Source organism: Esox lucius, chromosome 17 (assembly GCF_011004845.1).
Source record: "Esox lucius isolate fEsoLuc1 chromosome 17, fEsoLuc1.pri, whole genome shotgun sequence".
Taxonomy (NCBI): Eukaryota; Metazoa; Chordata; class Actinopteri; order Esociformes; family Esocidae; genus Esox; species Esox lucius.
The window spans coordinates 9,840,443-9,857,828 of NC_047585.1; the positions used below are offsets into that span (position 1 = coordinate 9,840,443).

General features: G+C 41.2%; 1 long non-coding RNA gene across 1 annotated transcript; it reads right to left on the reverse strand.

Moving 5' to 3' along the window:
* Positions 1 to 9,373: 9,373 nt before the first annotated feature.
* On the reverse strand, positions 9,374 to 12,622 carry LOC109616789. Its single transcript, XR_002198049.2, has 4 exons — positions 12,459 to 12,622; positions 11,787 to 11,892; positions 10,951 to 11,055; positions 9,374 to 10,846 (listed from the first exon to the last, which is right to left on the reverse strand). It is a non-coding gene; the product is annotated as an uncharacterized LOC109616789 (long non-coding RNA).
* Between the last annotated feature and the right edge of the window lie 4,764 nt (positions 12,623 to 17,386).

Consider the following 17,386-nt stretch of genomic DNA (forward strand, 5'->3'; position numbering starts at 1 on the left):
GGATGACGCCACTCAAGGTAATGGACATAAATCTTGGTTCCCTGTTATCATTGAAGTATTTTATTGGTAAACACCATAGAGATAAATAGCAGGCACGTGCCTTTATACATATTTCTCATTATGACATCTGTAAAATGATGAGTAGTGCCATTGATGAGGTCTGCCATATTGAATGTAGTCTGGTCTTCCATCTTCATTGACTGATGTATAACTCCAACAGGGTCATCAATCAAGTGATCAGCCAATAAAGATATGACTACATCAAAATGGTGAAAGCCCAATAGACAATATATTGAAATATTTTGCTATTAACAAAACGTAAACCTTGCGGCATAACTTGTTCTTACACCACTAATTTCTTCCATAAAGATTTTTTTTTAGATCCACTTTTGTGTAGGCTCACACCACCTCATAATTTTTCATAATTGTGTAAATAGCTATAGGACACATTTACTTTAATCAATATTGCCTAGATATAGGCAAAGATATTTTTTGGCATCTTGTCCTTATGAGATTTACACAGTTGAAGATTCTACACATCTATAGGGTGGGGACAGGGGGAACGACTAGGAAGCACTCTGAGCTACAGACATTTTAACATTTTGGAACATTCAGATATTCTATTTCTATACAGAACATGGCGTGTAAAATTAGTAGTAACTTCGGCTCTGTTAATGGAATTTATATTTGCTATGATCAAGAATGCTTTGCAAATTGCAAGACATTTCTATATGACGTTAGTTTAAGTAGAGGATTCTGAGGTTCTTTTGTAAATTTTGTAAAAAATAAAAAAATTTAATTTTTTCACAACGTATATTGGAAAAGGAAACCTACAACTTTCCCAATGTTTTATTGTACCTGTGACCAGAAATCTTGAACTTGCTGTTCGCTCCACAACAACTCCAGCAATCAGGTTGTCTGACACTGTGGAGTGTGGACATGTCCAGTACACTATTAATGACCATAATATTAATAATGTTTCATTATTTTTTCAGGATGCCTGGGCATTCATTCTCTGAGAAAGAACCCCTCAACAAACATTCTGGCTTTGTGTCTGTTGCTGTAAATTGAAGGGATATGTGTTGTTTCCTTCAAGGTGGAGCACTAAGGATCCAAAAGTACTTAGCATTAATGCTTTGATAAATCATATTCCACCAGTAGGTAAAATTGTTTAATATTAACATCCTGGTGTAGGCTACCGAAAAACTAGACCAAGGTTGCTGTGATAATTCCTGCTCCAGTTCCTCACTGTTACATAGCTAATTATCGATCTCACCTGTTATAGAATTTATTTTGTATATATTTTTCTGACCCAAAAAATTCTGAACCATGAGGCTACCCAGCGTTGAACATTTTAAAATATTTTTATTCCATATGTTGAATGATACCGGATTCTAACTAACACCCCAATACCTTTCTGCAGCAATAAACTCCAAAATAAAATATACCAAAATCCTACCCTGAATGTTCTTTCGTTTTCATTTTAGAAATATTTTTAAAAGTATCAAAATGCAAGATACAGTGGATATAAAAAGTCTACACACCCCTGTTAAAATGGCATGTTATTGTGATGTAAAATAATGAAACAAAGATAAATCATGTAAGAACTTTTTACACCTTTAATGTGACATATAACGTGAACAATTCAATTGAAAAACAAACTGAAATCTTTGAGGGGGAAAGATAAAAAAAATTTTAACACACAATAACCTGGTTGCATAAGTGTGCACACCCTTCAACTAATACTTTGTTGAAGCAACTTTTGATTTTATTACAGCACTCAGTCTTTTTGAAGTTGGAGTCTATAAGCATGGCACATCTTGATGTGGCAATATTTGCCCACTCTTCTTTGCAAAAGCACTCCAAATTGGTCAGATTGCGAGGACATATCCTGTGCACAGCTCTCTTCAGATCACCCCACAGATGTTCAATTGGATTCAGGTCTGGGCTCTGGCAGGGCCATTCCAAAACAATAATCTTCTTCTGGCGAAGCCATGCTTTTGTGGATTTGGATGTGTGCTTTGGGTTGTTACCGTGCTGAAAGGTGAACTTCCTCTTCATCTTCAGCTTTCTAATGGACGCCTGAAGGTTTTGTGCAAAAATTGCCTGGTATTTGGAACTGTTCATAATTCCCTCCACCCTGACTGAGGCCCTGGTTCCAGCTGAAGAAACAGTCCCAAAGCATGATGCTGCCACCACCATGCTTCACTGTGGGTATGGTGTTGTTTGGGTGATGTGCAGTGTTGTTTTTGAGCCAAACATACCTTTTGGAATTATGGCCAAAAAGTTCAACATTGGTTTCATCAGACCATAACACATTTTCCCACATGCTTTTGGGAGACTTGATGTTTGTTTTTGCTAACTTCTGCCGGGCTTGGATGTTTTTCTTTGTAAGAAAAGGCTTCCGTCTTGCCACCCTACCCCATAGCCCATTCATATGAAGAATACGGGAGATTGTTTTTACATGTAGCACACAGCCAGTACTTGGCAGAAATTCCTGAAGTTCCTTTAATGTTGCTGTAGGCCTCTTGGAAGCCTTCCGTCTTTTCATCCATTTTGGAGGGACGTCCAGTTTTAGGTAATGTCTCGGTTGTGCCATATTTTCTCCATTTGATGATGACTTCACTGTGTTTCATGGTATATCTAATGCTTTGGAAATTCTTCCATTGCTTTTACTCTGAGATGCAACTAAGAAAATGTCAGGATAATCCAACTAGAACAGCTGAACTTTATTTGTGATTAATCTCTTTAAATGATGGCAGGTGTGTAATGATTTCTATTTAACATGAGTTTGAATGTGATTGGTTAATTCTGAACACAGCCACATCCCCAGTTATAAGAGGGTGTGCATACTTATGGAACCAGGTTTCAGTTTGTTTTTCATTTGAATTGTTCACATTATAGGTCACATTAAAAGCAGAGAAAGTTCTGACATGATTTATCTTTGTCTCATTCTTTTACATCACAAAAACCTGCCATTTTAACAGGGGTGTGTAGAATCTTTATATCCACTGTATGTCAGACTCATTTGCAGACCCAATAAAGATGTGAGATAATGAGATACAAGGTTTCTACCTCAGATGGCAGGGCAGCAATGACACAACTAAAAAGAGGGGGATTTCCTAAACTCTAAAAGGGAGGAGGCCTTTGGGGAGGTAGGGACTGATGTGCTAGATGTCTTAGGCTTAACACATCATGGTAAAATAATACATAAGGAGTTCCTAATCCACCCTGGCCCAATTGTCCCTGAAGTCTTTGCAAGCACAATTTGATGTAATTTCCATCGCACAAGAAGGTATTACAGAACTTTTGGAAATATTTTACAGGTATTCTAATAGCTTGTAAACTGTAGTTAACTTTTGGAACAACATAACATTTTAAATTGCTGGCCTTACTCCCACAGAGATAGAAAAAAGGGAGACAATCCATCAACAATCGATGAGTCAATCTAGGAGGGGCTCCATGTTTACCCTGGTGAGGTCATGCACACAATGTGGGATTATAATGCCAATTCAGACCCATTTCTCACCACTTAATGTCACCTACATCAGAGGTCAGAGGGACCGATTTTTCTATATCTTTCTAGGCTCTGAAACCATGATTTATGCAGTATAGAGCATACATTTTTGGGTAGTTTGACATGATCTGGATACCAGCAAAGGTGTTGGCGAATTGGAAAGCAGACACAATTTGTTCCATCTCAAAAACTAAAATAATAGGGACAAATTTCAAGCCTTGGAATACATGAAAGGGGACATAAACCCTTTTGTTATCGCAACTGCTGTTGGATCGCTATATAGCAACGAAATTCTAGAGTCATGAATAGGTAATGCCACCCCACTTTATTCAAAGCATCTAATGACAGTGCAGCAATGGTTGAGTTGTCATTTAGCACAGATTACACAATACCATCTCAACACCAATGGCTAATGTTGCGGACATTGCAGATAAAACCCACTTAATCTGGATGAAGCAGGGTCAACACAACCTTATCACATCTGTTGGCTGGGATCTATGATAAGACTTTCAGTTAAAGTTAATTAGGGAAATTGGCCAGTAAACTCCTCTGTGGTATCTTTTCTTTTCCTTTTTTGTTCAATAAGAGATGAGCATGTGAAAGAGTGGTAGGTTCACCATCTATCCAGACAGTCATGATGACAGATACAGTAGGTCCAGAAATAATTGGACACAGGCAAGTTTTGTTATTTTGTTTGTTTACCAAAATATGTTCAAGTTACAGTTAAATAATGAATATGGGCTTAAAGTTCAGCCTCTCAGCTTTAATTTGAGGGTATTCACATGGAGGAAGGGTTTAGGAATTGTAGCTCTTTAACATGTAGCCCACTCTTTTTCAAGGGTAATTGGACAGTTGACTAGAAAGCTGTTTCATGGACAGGTGTGGGCTACTCCTTTGTTATTTCTTCATCATTTGAGCAGGTTCAAGGTATGGAGTTGATTCCAGGTGTGGCATTCGCATTTGGAAGCTGTTGCTGTCAATGCATGTGAAACAAGCCATCCTTAGGCTGCAAAAAAAATCCATCAGAGAGATAACAGGAACATTAGGAGTGGCCAGTTTGATACATTCAGAGAAAAAAAGAACACACTGGTGAGTCCTGCAACACAAAAAGGCCTGGACATCCATGGAAGATGATCATAGGATTCTTTCCATCGTAAAGAAAAACCCCTTCACAACATCCAACCAAGTGAAGAACACTCTCCAGGAGGTAGGCATATCATTATCCAAGTCTATCATAAAGATAAGACTTCACAAGAGCAAATACAGAGGGTGCAAACCATTCATAAGCCTAAAGAATAGAAAGGCCAGATTTTGCCAAAAGAAACCTCTAATAAGCTAGTCTAGTTCTGCAACAGCATTCTTTGGACATGTGAAACTAAGATCAACCTGTACCAGAGTGATGGAAAGAAAAAAGTATGGAGAAGGCTTGGAACGGCTCATGATTCAAAGCATACCACATCATCTGTAAAACACGGTGTAGGCAGTGTGATGGCATGGGCATGTATGGCTTCCAATGGCACTGGGTCACTACTGTTTATTGATGATGTGACAGAAGACAAAAGCAGCCGGATTAATTCTGAAGTGTATAGGGATATATTGTCTGCTCAGATTCAGCCAAATTCAGTGCAATTGATTGGACGGCGCTTCACTTTACAGATGGACAATAACACAATTGCAAAAGCAGCCCTGGAGTTTTTTAAGGCAAAGAAGTGGAATATTCTGCAATGGCCGAGTCATCATCTGATCTCAACCAAATTCAGCATGCATGTCACTTGCTGAAGACATAACATAAGGCAGAAAACCCACGGACAAACAACAACTGAAGACAGCTGCAGTAATGAACTGGCAAAGCATCACAAAGGAGGAAACCCAACGTTTGGTGATGTCCATGCGTTCCAGACTTCAAACAGTCATTGTCTGCAAAGTATTAAAAAATGAAAATTCTATTAATGATTGTGTTAATTTGTCCAATTACATTTGAGCTCCTGAAATAAGAGAACTGTGTTTGAAAATGGTTGCAATTCCTAAACGTTTCATACAATATTTTTGTTCAACCACTTGAATTAAAGCTGACAGTCTGCACTTGCAGACTGCAATTGCATCTCAGTTGTTTCATTTAAAATCCATTGTGGTGGCGTACAGAGCCAAAATTGTGTCAACGTCCAAATATTTCCGGTACTAACTACATATCCAGTAACATATGAGCCAGCTCCTATTTTTATAAACTTTAGTGCAAAAATCTAGCCTTAGAGATATGATTGACTTTCAAAACCACCATTTCTTTCACTGATGTAGGGCTGTCAAGTGAATCCTTTTCCTCAGTAGATGGAGTGGGTGGATTTAACTTGCTCTGAGATCCTCGCCTTGAATACATATTGTTTGACTTTTTGAGAGAGGAGAGTGTTACATTTATATTCTAACAGTCCAATGACTAACAAGAATACAAAACATTAAAAAGAATAACTAGATTCTGACACATGTATCTGTATCTCAAGTTGCAGTTGCTACTCAGCTGGCTCCTTATTGTGTGAGGCATGCTGAATTATGTGGCCCCTAAGTAACACTTTTACAGCTTCCGACACTACTCTCACCGGAGCGATTGCTGCAATTCCTTTGTTCTGCCGCCGATCTGTTTACCAATACGCCGATGAAAGAGGAATAATAGGGGCAAAAGTGCTGGTGTCCTATGCAGATCTCGGACGAGATACTGCAATCTGCCATTACCGTGCATTTCACTCACAAATGTTCAATGCCTGGACAATAAAATGTATGAACTGCATGCACAGAATAACTGTCAGGGCAATATTGTGAACTGCTGTGTGCTAGCGTTCGTGGAAACCAGGCTGGATGGCTTTGTGCCAGATTCGTGCATCACCCTTGCTGGCTTTTCTATCTACCGGCAAGGCAGAACGTCAGAGTCAGATAAACATAAGGGTGGAGGGGTCAGCATTGTGGTTAACTCTCGCTGGAGAACGGATGTCGCTGTGATATCAACACACTGTTCACCAGACTTGGAGCTACTGTCTTTAAAGATATGGGCCTTCTAACTTCCGCAGGAATTCAGCTCAGTAACAGTATTATCACAACAGTCCATATACCCCCGCAGGCAGATAAAACGCATGCTGGATGTCCTATATGGATTAATAAATGGACTAGAGGACACCCACTCTGAGGCAGCTGCTATTCTTGTTGGCGATTTAAATAGAGCACATATGAGGAAAGTTTTACCAAAATACCACCAGCACATCAACATTCCTACCGGGGTGATCAGACTCTTGACCATTGTTATTCACAAATATGAAATGGTTACAAACACCTCCCACGCCCTGCATTCAGTATGGAAAATCACACATCAATTTAGATCCTCCCATCCTATAGACAACACCTATAACAGGAAAAAATTGGAATGAGTCCCACAGGATTGGCAGATGTTCTGTAATGCAGCCAATGGGAACATTGATGAATACACAGACTGTCTCAGCATATATTTCAAATGCATTGACAATGTCATCCTGAGGGTCAATGTCAGGACTTTCCCCAACCCTGGGTTAACGGGAATGTTCGTGTTAAGCTTAACAACACACACCGCACTCTCACACCTGGAAAAAGCCAACACATACGTGAGGATGCTGTTAGTGGACTACAGCTCTGCATTCAACACCATTGAGAAATTTGGCATGTCTGTAAAAACTCTCAGCAACATCTTCAGGTGCACCATTGAAAGTATCCTCTCAGGCTGCATTTACTGCCTGGTACGGCAGCTGCTCCACTTCAGACCGCAAGTCCCTCCAGAGGGTGGTGAGCGCGTCATTGGCTGCCATTTCCCCTCCATGCAAGGCATCTACCATACATGATGTCTGCGGAAAGCACAGAACATCATAACAGCCACCCAGGCTATTGTCTGTTAACACTGCTGCCGTCTGGTAGACACTATCGGAGCACGAACATCCTGACTTACAGTTTTTTCTCAGGCCATAAGGCTCCTCAACCAGCAACACTGATCCATGATCAGCAACACGAACATTCAAGATGCTTTGATGTCCTTTCAGGAATTTATGCTGGTTTACATTGTTATGTATATTGTTGCCATCCTTGCCATATCTATATTTTCAATTACATTACCAATATTGGTGCTAGTACAGTACACTTCTAAGCTGCTGCTAGTGTACAGTGTTATGAATATTATTGCTTTATCTTCTTGCTATATTTTTGCTGTGTATACATTTTTATTCTTAATTCTCACTATGTAGGTGTAGTGTGTTATGCTACCATTCATAAGCTTATTACATGCATATGTATCTATAATATTCAATAATTCTACCAATTGCTTCTAGTTTACGCTGTTAGGTATATTACTGCCATACTTGCCATACCTATAGTGTTCAATAAAACAACCCAGATTGCTGCTAGTTTACAGTTTATTTTTTTTAAACTGCTGCTAGGGTATTGTTATGTATATTGTTGCTTTATATTATATTTTTGCTTATATATTCTTCTTCTTAACTCTCACTATACAGTTGTCGGGTGCCATGTTACACAAATAAAATTGTGCAGGATGACGCTGTTTTGTTCGGGTGTATTTGACAAATAAACCTTGAAACTTTAAACACTCCAGGCAAAAGAGCCGAGCAGGGGTGGCCTGAAACAATAATTCAGGCCAGGAATTTGACTCCCTCCCAGGCCACCCTGTTCAGGCAAATGCATACCAAACATTTACCAAACTAGTTGTACATTTGGCCACTATGTCAACTGGGAAGAAGATTATCCACATCACAAAATACAAACATTTGAGAGTGACCAACAAGTAGCCTATCCCAACACTGAGTTTTCAAGGTATGCTATGGCTATGTGTGCACCCTCTAAAACTCTTTAGGAATACTTCAATCATAGCACATACAAATGTACAGTACAAGGCTAGACACACAAAACAATTAGCCTACAATTTAAAAACAAGAAACCCGGCAAGCCTAGTTGTGCCGGCCCGCCATAAAATGTATTAATAATGACTGCCCTCTCAGGAATCAAACCCAGATGGACCACATGAAAGGCTTTGTTGTTAACCACTACACCACCAAACTGCACACACACTGGGCATTAGTATAGCCTCTTCACATTTGAATATTTTCACTAATTAACATCACACCAACTTTGAATATTTTGTTTGACATCCTTAACTAGTAAAGTTTTTTATTAAGTTTACCTCTACCACAAATAGTATCTATGAACTGAATGACTTTTGCCACTGGCCTTTTTAAAAGCTTAAAATGTAATAAGTAATATGTCGCTAGACGCCATTATATTGTGTTAAACTGAGTAACGTTTCTTATTAAGTTTACCTCCACCACAAATATCATCTATGAACTTTATGGATTTTGCCACTGGCCGTTTTAACAGCTTATTAGCCATTCGTGAATGACATTGATACAATAACTACTGTATCAATATAGGTGACGATGATGGACTTTCCGACGAGTGAAAAGACGAGAGAATCCTGTAGCCAGCGAAGTGTTTGTCTATCCTGAACAAATCCTGAGAAAAGCCACCAGAAATAGTCGCAATATAGTAAACAGTTTCATTTTAGGCTTCCCATAACGTATCTACTCAAGGTTGTAGCCAGCAAGGTTTTTGTCAATCCTGAACAAATCCCCTTTTGCCACTGGTCGTTTTAACAGCTAATTAGCAATTTGTGAATGACATAGATACAGTGAATATAAAAAGTCTACACACCCCTGTTAAAAAACTTTAACAAGTAAAACACTTCAGTTGTTTGAATAATAGTTGAATTCAAGTTTATTTGTATAAAAGGGAAACGTGTCACAACAGATACACAGATTTTATATTGCCATGCTAGATTTCTTCCAAACTGTGCATATGTGGCCCCTAATCCTTGCTGTATGCAGATACAAGAAATAGTTGCAACCATAATAGCCTTGGAAATGCATGGTTGCACAAAGATCCAGGAGACAAGAAATCATAGAATGTTGCTTGCCCAGGCAACCCTGTGAGGCTCACATATCAGCTGGGTCAGTTACTGTATGGGGTTTTCTGCTAACTTATCTCCCAGTAAATAATACAGACATTAACCTGCACAATACAAGTAACAGAAACTGCCTGCTGCTTTTGATGGTTTCTGCAAATTGATAGAACAGGGCCTGGCCCATGCCAATCATTACTGTCCCTGAACACAGATACAGAAAAACAAATGTTGACCATAGAGGACAGGTCAATGTGTATACATAATATTAGGCATGCAGTAAAGAAGTACTAACAGAATAATCAATGTATTTTCCATAAGTTCACATGTAATAAAACAATGTCTGTACTGTGATTATTGATGACATTGAATGGTACTGTTTTAATATCCACCCACACCAAAGCAAACAGGTCTACCTGCTTTAAAAGGTCTAGACCGAAAATTATTTTGTCACAGGGTCAGCTATGAACTAATTAGTTTAACACATTGTAAGTGTTTCTTAATCTTTTACTTCTTTCCCCTTCAGGAGGAGTACCAAGGCCCATATGGAGATACCAGCATTTCCAGAGGATAGTTTGGCTATGGTATAGGTGATTAACCTTCAGGGGCTCTCGGATCAAAAGGACTTTTGATCCAAAAAAGAAAGCATTCTGTTAGTTTGCCATGTGTAGTCTGTACAAAGCCTCGACAAAACAATACAAACAAGTTATTTACAATAAAGTAGCTCAACCAAACAATTCTGTTGTATGTCAGAGGTTTCTTCCACCACATGTCAGAAATTAAAGGATACAACAGTGGGACCTGGATTATTACTGTTACTGACCACCATTGAAATCTTCTACTCAGCAGTACTTCTATACACAGTTCAGTTCACTATCTACACATTTTATGGAAATAAAAGGGTGACAAATGTCACCCTTAAAACAAATACAAATTTGTGTTTTAAGATGATTATGAGCATGGAAAGAAACCACACATAGGAAAATTGACTGACAATATTCCGGCATCTCACCTCAGAACGGTTTCCCATAAGAATCCAGAAGTCATATACTACAAACAACAAAGATCTGAGGGTCAGCGACACACACAAGCCTCTGCACTGATTAAAAGGTCTTGGTAGAGAGAAACAATGTGAACTATTTACAAAGAGAAATGTCCACAATCACCCAACAAGTGGCTCAGTGTCCTTCAGCACCTCGCCCCGGAGTGTTTCTCATCTTTTCCAGCCACTGTTCAAGTCTTCCTCCCGGTTGCGGAGCAGGTAGATACGGACCCCTTTTGGCTGGGACCAGTCTCTTTACTTTTCGGTTGTCCACTCTGTTGAGGACTGCCCGCCAGCTCCCGGGAAGAAGCAGCTGCATTTTAGATAGAGGATAGCAAAATTACATTTAAATAACTTTTCTTACGGTTGGGAGTATCCAAATACTTTCTAAACAATCGTTGTTATAGGAAAACTCACCTCAGAATGCCTCGGAAGCGGGGAAAGACTGCTGTGGCATAACCTCCTCTTCGGCCCAGACAGCAGCTTGTGGTGGATCCTGGGAGGCCTAGCGTGGGTTCGTAGCTGTTTGAGAGGAAGGTGATACAGTGACCTGTATGTCCAAGGTTTCATAACCATACACACAGAATTCATCCGTATAAGTATTAGAAGAGGATATTAGAAGTAGTTGAAGCAATATACTGATTTGGGGAAGTTGACATTAGTTAAGCAAATTATGTTAGAAAAGCAAGGAAACTTTGAAGAAAAGTGTGAAAGCACAATGTAAGTTGTTCTGAAGAAAAATGAAAATCCAGCTACATAAGAGGGTGGGGGGAAATAATATCATGCATGATATATCCACTATGTGAGAAAAACACCTTGTAAATATCAAGAGCCACAGAAATAATATTGAGAGAGACCAACATTTCAGGAAATCTGCAAGTACTGGACTAAGCATTCTTATTAAGAATACTGGAGTGGGGTGAGGTGGTGGTACAGCAGGGTCTGGCGGTGGAGCTAGGCACCATAAGAGGAAATGTGCAGCCACATGGCAGGATATTAAATGACAGCAACTACTAAGCCGTTCTAGAAGTACATGGATATGTACAGAGTTTCGCACCCAAACTCTACCTTATCTATTGGACCTTTTGTCTGATGAATATTACAACAGAAAGACATTATATTACACCAGTCACAGAGCTGGTCTGGAAGCAGGCGCCCCTTTAAGACGCATAGAAAAGTGGGTTAAACATGGTCCCAGTCATCAAGAGCTCATTACAATGTTCCTTGCAAAGTTCCAATTTGAAAACACTTACCAAGAACCGCACTCTATGGGGCAAGGATCTTCCTCACCATTGATTTCAGTTGTCCTGGGGCCACTAAACACTGCTTCTAAAAACACTGACCACTGCTCCAAGAAGCCTTTAACACAAAGCAAACAGCGGGGAATAAAATAACCATTATAAGATGAATTAACAGGTCATCTTTGCCAATACTGTTGGTTTCGGTCACTTTTGCAGAATAATAACAGACCCAAGTCAGGGGGAGAAGCGTTCATTGTCATTCATTCACAAAATATAGTACATGTCAGTCTTAGATGTTCAGCCTTCTATCCATCTCGCTCTTCTTGGTCTTTCCAGCTGTCCTTGTGCTTCCCCAAATATCTGTCTTAAACAGCATATTTATACTTGACTTAACCGTAAACACATCCCCTTCACTATTGGTTTTGTCTTCCAATCATATACATCTTAACCTTGTAGGGCCTGGTATAGTGTCCCCTCTTGAGATCTCGGCTCCACACACAGACACTTATCAGGTTGTATGGGGCCCACTCCAATAATGGATACCAACTGTTTGTGATAAAGTACCTCATATAGCACAAGATAAAGCACCACTCCTCTGAGTGGTTTTCTTTGACAATAGAATAGAACTAAAATACACATATATCACTAGGACAAGACTTGCTTTCTCACACAACTAACACTTACCCTGAAGTTGTCTTAACAACAGCAAGGGGAGGATCGGGTGTAGCTGCCTCCTGGTCACAGCGCCTTATTTTAAGGGCTGCTTCCATAGGGTCCCAGGGTGTCTGCTTCATCAGCCAGTTGACATAACATACCATACCATCTTCTTCCGCTTATCCGGGGCCGGGTCGCGGGGGCAGCAGTCTAAGCAGGGATGCCCAGACTTCCCTCTCCCCAGACACTTCCTCTAGCTCTTCCGGGGGGACACCGAGGCGTTCCCAGGCCAGCCGGGAGACATAGTCCCTCCAGCGTGTCCTAGGTCTTCCCCGGGGTCTCCTCCCGGTGGGACGGGACCGGAACACCTTCCCAGGAAGGCGTTCCGGAGGCATCCGAAAAAGATGCCAAAGCCACCTCAGCTGACCCCTCTCGATGTGGAGGAGCAGCGGCTCTACTCTGAGCTCCTCCCGGGTGACCGAGCTTCTCACCCTATCTCTAAGGGATCGCCCGGCCACCCTGCGGAGAAAGCTCATTTCGGCCGCCTGTATCCGGGATCTTGTCCTTTCGGTCATGACCCAAAGCTCATGACCATAGGTGAGAGTAGGAACGTAGATTGACTGGTAAATCGAGAGCTTCGCCTTGCGGCTCAGCTCTTTCTTCACCACGACAGACCGATACATCGACTGCATTACTGCAGAAGCTGCACCGATCCGTCTGTCAATCTCCCGTTCCATCCTTCCCTCACTCGTGAACAAGACCCCTAGATACTTAAACTCCTCCACTTGAGGCAGGCACTCTCCACCAACCTGAAGCGGGCAAGCCACCCTTTTCCGACTGAGGACCATGGCCTCGGATTTGGAGGTACTGATTTTCATCCCCACCGCTTCACACTCGGCTGCAAACCGTCCCAGCGCATGCTGAAGGTCCTGGTTAGAAGGGGCCAACACGACAACATCATCTGCAAAAAGCAGAGACGAAATTGTGTGGTCCCCAAACCTGACACCCTCCGGCCCCTGGCTGCGCCTAGAAATTCTGTCCATAAAAATTACGAACAGAACCGGTGCAAAGGGCAGCCCTGCCGGAGTCCAACATGCACTGGGAACAAGTCTGACTTACTGCCGGCAATGCGGACCAAGCTCCTGCTTCGGTTGTACAGGGACCTGACAGCCCTTAGCAAAGGACCCAGGACCCCATATTCCCCAAGCACCCTCCACAAGATGCCGCGAGGGACACAGTCGAATGCCTTCTCCAAATCCACAAAACACATGTGGATTGGTTGGGCAAACTCCCATGAACCCTCCAACACCCCGTAGAGGGTATAGAGCTGGTCCAGTGTTCCACGGCCCGGACGAAAACCACACTGTTCCTCCTGAATCCGAGGTTCTACTATCGGCCGTATTCTCCTCTCCAGTACCCTGGCATAGACTTTCCCGGGGAGGCTGAGAAGTGTGATCCCCCTATAGTTGGAACACACCCTCCGGTCCCCCTTCTTAAAAAGAGGGACCACCACCCCGGTCTGCCATCCCAGAGGCACTGTCCCCGACCGCCACGCGATGTTGCACAGGCGTGTCAACCAAGACAGCCCCACAACATCCAGAGACTTGAGGTACTCAGGGCGGATCTCATCCACCCCCGGTGCCTTGCCACCGAGGAGTTTCTTGACCACCTCAGTGACTTCAGCCCGGGTGATGGACGAGTCCACCTCTGAGCCCTCATCCTCTGCTTCCTCAATGGAAGAAGTGACAGCGGGATTGAGGAGATCCTCGAAGTATTCCTTCCACCGCCCGACGACATCCTCAGTTGAGGTCAACAGCTGCCCACCTCTACTGTAAACAGCGTTGGTAGGGCACTGTTTCCCTCTCCTGAGGCGCCGGATGGTTTGCCAGAATCTCTTCGAGGCCAGCCGATAGTCCTTCTCCATGGCCTCACCGAACTCCTCCCAGGCCCGAGTTTTTGCCTCCACAACCACCCGGGCTGCAGCCCGCTTGGCCTGTCGGTACCCGTCAGCTGCGTCAGGAGTCCCACAAGCCAACCAGGCCTGATTGACGGCATCCCTTACTTCCGGTGTCCACCACCGGGTTCGGGGATTGCCGCCTCGACAGGCACCGGAGACCTTACGGCCACAGCTCCGAGGGGCCGCTTCGACAATGGCGGTGGAGAACATGGTCCACTCGGACTCAATATCTCCAACCTCCCTCGGGATCCAGTCGAAGCTCTGCCGGAGGTGGGAGTTAAAGATCTCTCTGACAGGAGACTCGGCCAGACGTTCCCAGCAGACCCTTACAGTACGCTGTTGACATATCTGACAAAATAAATATTGATCAGAAATTGTATTCATCAATTGTTTTCATCAAAAAAAAAAGAAATTCTATCAGCATGACATTGTAATTCAAATGACAGATCTCACCCTGTGAGAGAGTCCAGGCTGTGAGGCCTGGACTCTGGAATCCACAAATGCCCACTGGAACCTCCCTCAGGCACGGTATGCATTGCCAGCTCCACCCCTCTCCTTCTGAAGGTTGGGTTATCCATCTAGCATTCAAGTGGTGAAATACATATTGGATAATAGTACAATAAACACTGCAGATTTCTCATTCATGAGAATTCATAAAATGTATAGGCAATAGACAACCCCACATAAGATACAATACAATAACATGGCCAAAAAACAATCATAATGTAACCTGGTGAGAGGTTACTGTCCTAGGTTGTACTGTAGACCATAGCCTGCATGGCATTCACAAATGTACGGACAAGTTAACTACACATACACGAATTTATGTGAAACATTAAGCAAAATAGTTAGAGGTTAACCAGCTATAGTTTTCGAATGTGCTACAGGCTGAACATGCCAAGTGCTGATGAGTAGCAATGCTAATTATGCTAACGTTACTAGCTTCAATATAAATGTTACTGTGTCATACATCGCAATCAAACATATGTACACTTTACTTGGTGATTGTCCAAACGCATATTTAGGTGTTTACACAAATTAAAATAGTTAGATATTATAACCATCCATATTGTACTATGCCACAAGCTGAACATGCCAAGTGCTAATGAATAGCGAAGCAAATTATGCTAACGTTACTGTTGATAGGTGCCATACATCGCAATCTGACATGTGCACACTTTCCTTGGTGATTGTCCAAACACAGTTAGGTGTTTACAAGAATAGAATTAGTAGGATTGTAACCAGCTGTGCTCCATGTTGAACATGCCAAATGCTAGCCAGGCTAATTGAGATAACGTCAAGGTTAATCTCTCAACAAAAACGCTTGATCAGAAATATACATGACGTTCAATCAATCAATCAAATGCATTTATAAGGCCCTTTTTGTCACGAGGTGCTTTTACAAAACACCCAGCCTGAAACCTCCCTGAGAGGGACCAACATTTAACAGAAACCTAGAGAGGAACAAGGTTTGGAACGGTGACCAGTAATTCCATTCAAAAAGTGAAACTTGTAAAATGTATACATTCATTCCACACAGACTGATATATTTCAAGTGTTTATTTCTTTTAATTCTGATTATTATAACTAATGAAAACCCCAAATTCAGTATTTCAGAAAATTTGAATTATTATGAAAAGGTTCAATATTGAAGACACCTGGTGCCACACTCTAATCAGCTAAATAACCCAAAACACCTGCAAAGGCCTTTAAATGGTCTCTCAGTCTAGTTCTGTAGGCAACACAATCATGGGGAAGACTGCTGACTTGACAGCTGTCCTAAAGATGACCATTGACACCTTGCACAAGGAGGGCAAGACACAAAAGGTCATAGCTAAAGAGGCTGGCTGTTCACAGAGCTCTGTGTCCAAGCACATTAATAGAGAGGTGAAGGGAAGGAAAAGATGTGGTAGAAAAAAGCGTACAAGCAATAAGGATAACCGCACACTGGAGAGGATTGTGAAACAAAACCGATTAAAAAATGTGAGGGAGATTCACAAAGAGTGGACTGCAGCTGGAGTCAGTACTTCAAGAACCACCACGCACAGACGTATGCAAGACATGGGTTTTTCATTAGTTGTCAGTTAAAATCATCACAATTAAAATAAACATTTGAAATTTGAATGAATATAATAAACGCTTGATCAGAGCGTTTATTATACTTTTTGAATGGAATTACTGAAATATATCAACTTTTTGATGATATTCTAATTTTATGACCAGCACCTGTATAAATTGTAGTAACTTGTATGCAGGGGTGGGGAAGTTACTTTTAAATGTAATCAGTTAGTTTTACAACATACATCTGTTTTTAACGTTAGTCCGGCACCCCAGCTGTCAGAAAATAACATATATATATATATATATATATATTTTTTTTTTTTTTTTTTTTTAAATTTTTTTTACAGTTTACAGTTACAAATTACCTGTCCACATTTGTAATCATTAACGTCACTTTTTGATTACTCAATCAGTAACATAATCTGATTACTTTGAGTTTACATAGCTGGCCAAAAACAGAATTAGCATTTACCTTATGGGTTGTGTAGACTACAGTGCCTTTGGAAATGGGTTTCTAAACCACTGCTTTTTACTTTAATATGATTGGGAAGCATCTCCACAAGCTAAAGGTCTGTCAGATATTCAGTCATTCTGATTAATCCAATAAACCTCGATCTTCCAGAATCTGAATTTTAATCCGAACATAGCCCAAAATCTAATGACGTTTAAGCCTGTTCTGTTATTTGTTTTATTCATGTTTTTAATTGCTTCAAAACATTGTTGAAAAATAAATGGCAATTACTCGAAAACGGTATTGAAATTGTTGTATATAAAAATATATAACATTTGCAATCATGAACTCCCGCATAGAAATAAGATTTACCCGCGCGAACGTAACCTGCGATTATTATGGCCACCAGTGATGGATTTTCAAAACACAAATTAAATAAATAAACTGTGATTATAAACCTGCACTCTTAATTTAAAGTGAATGACGTCA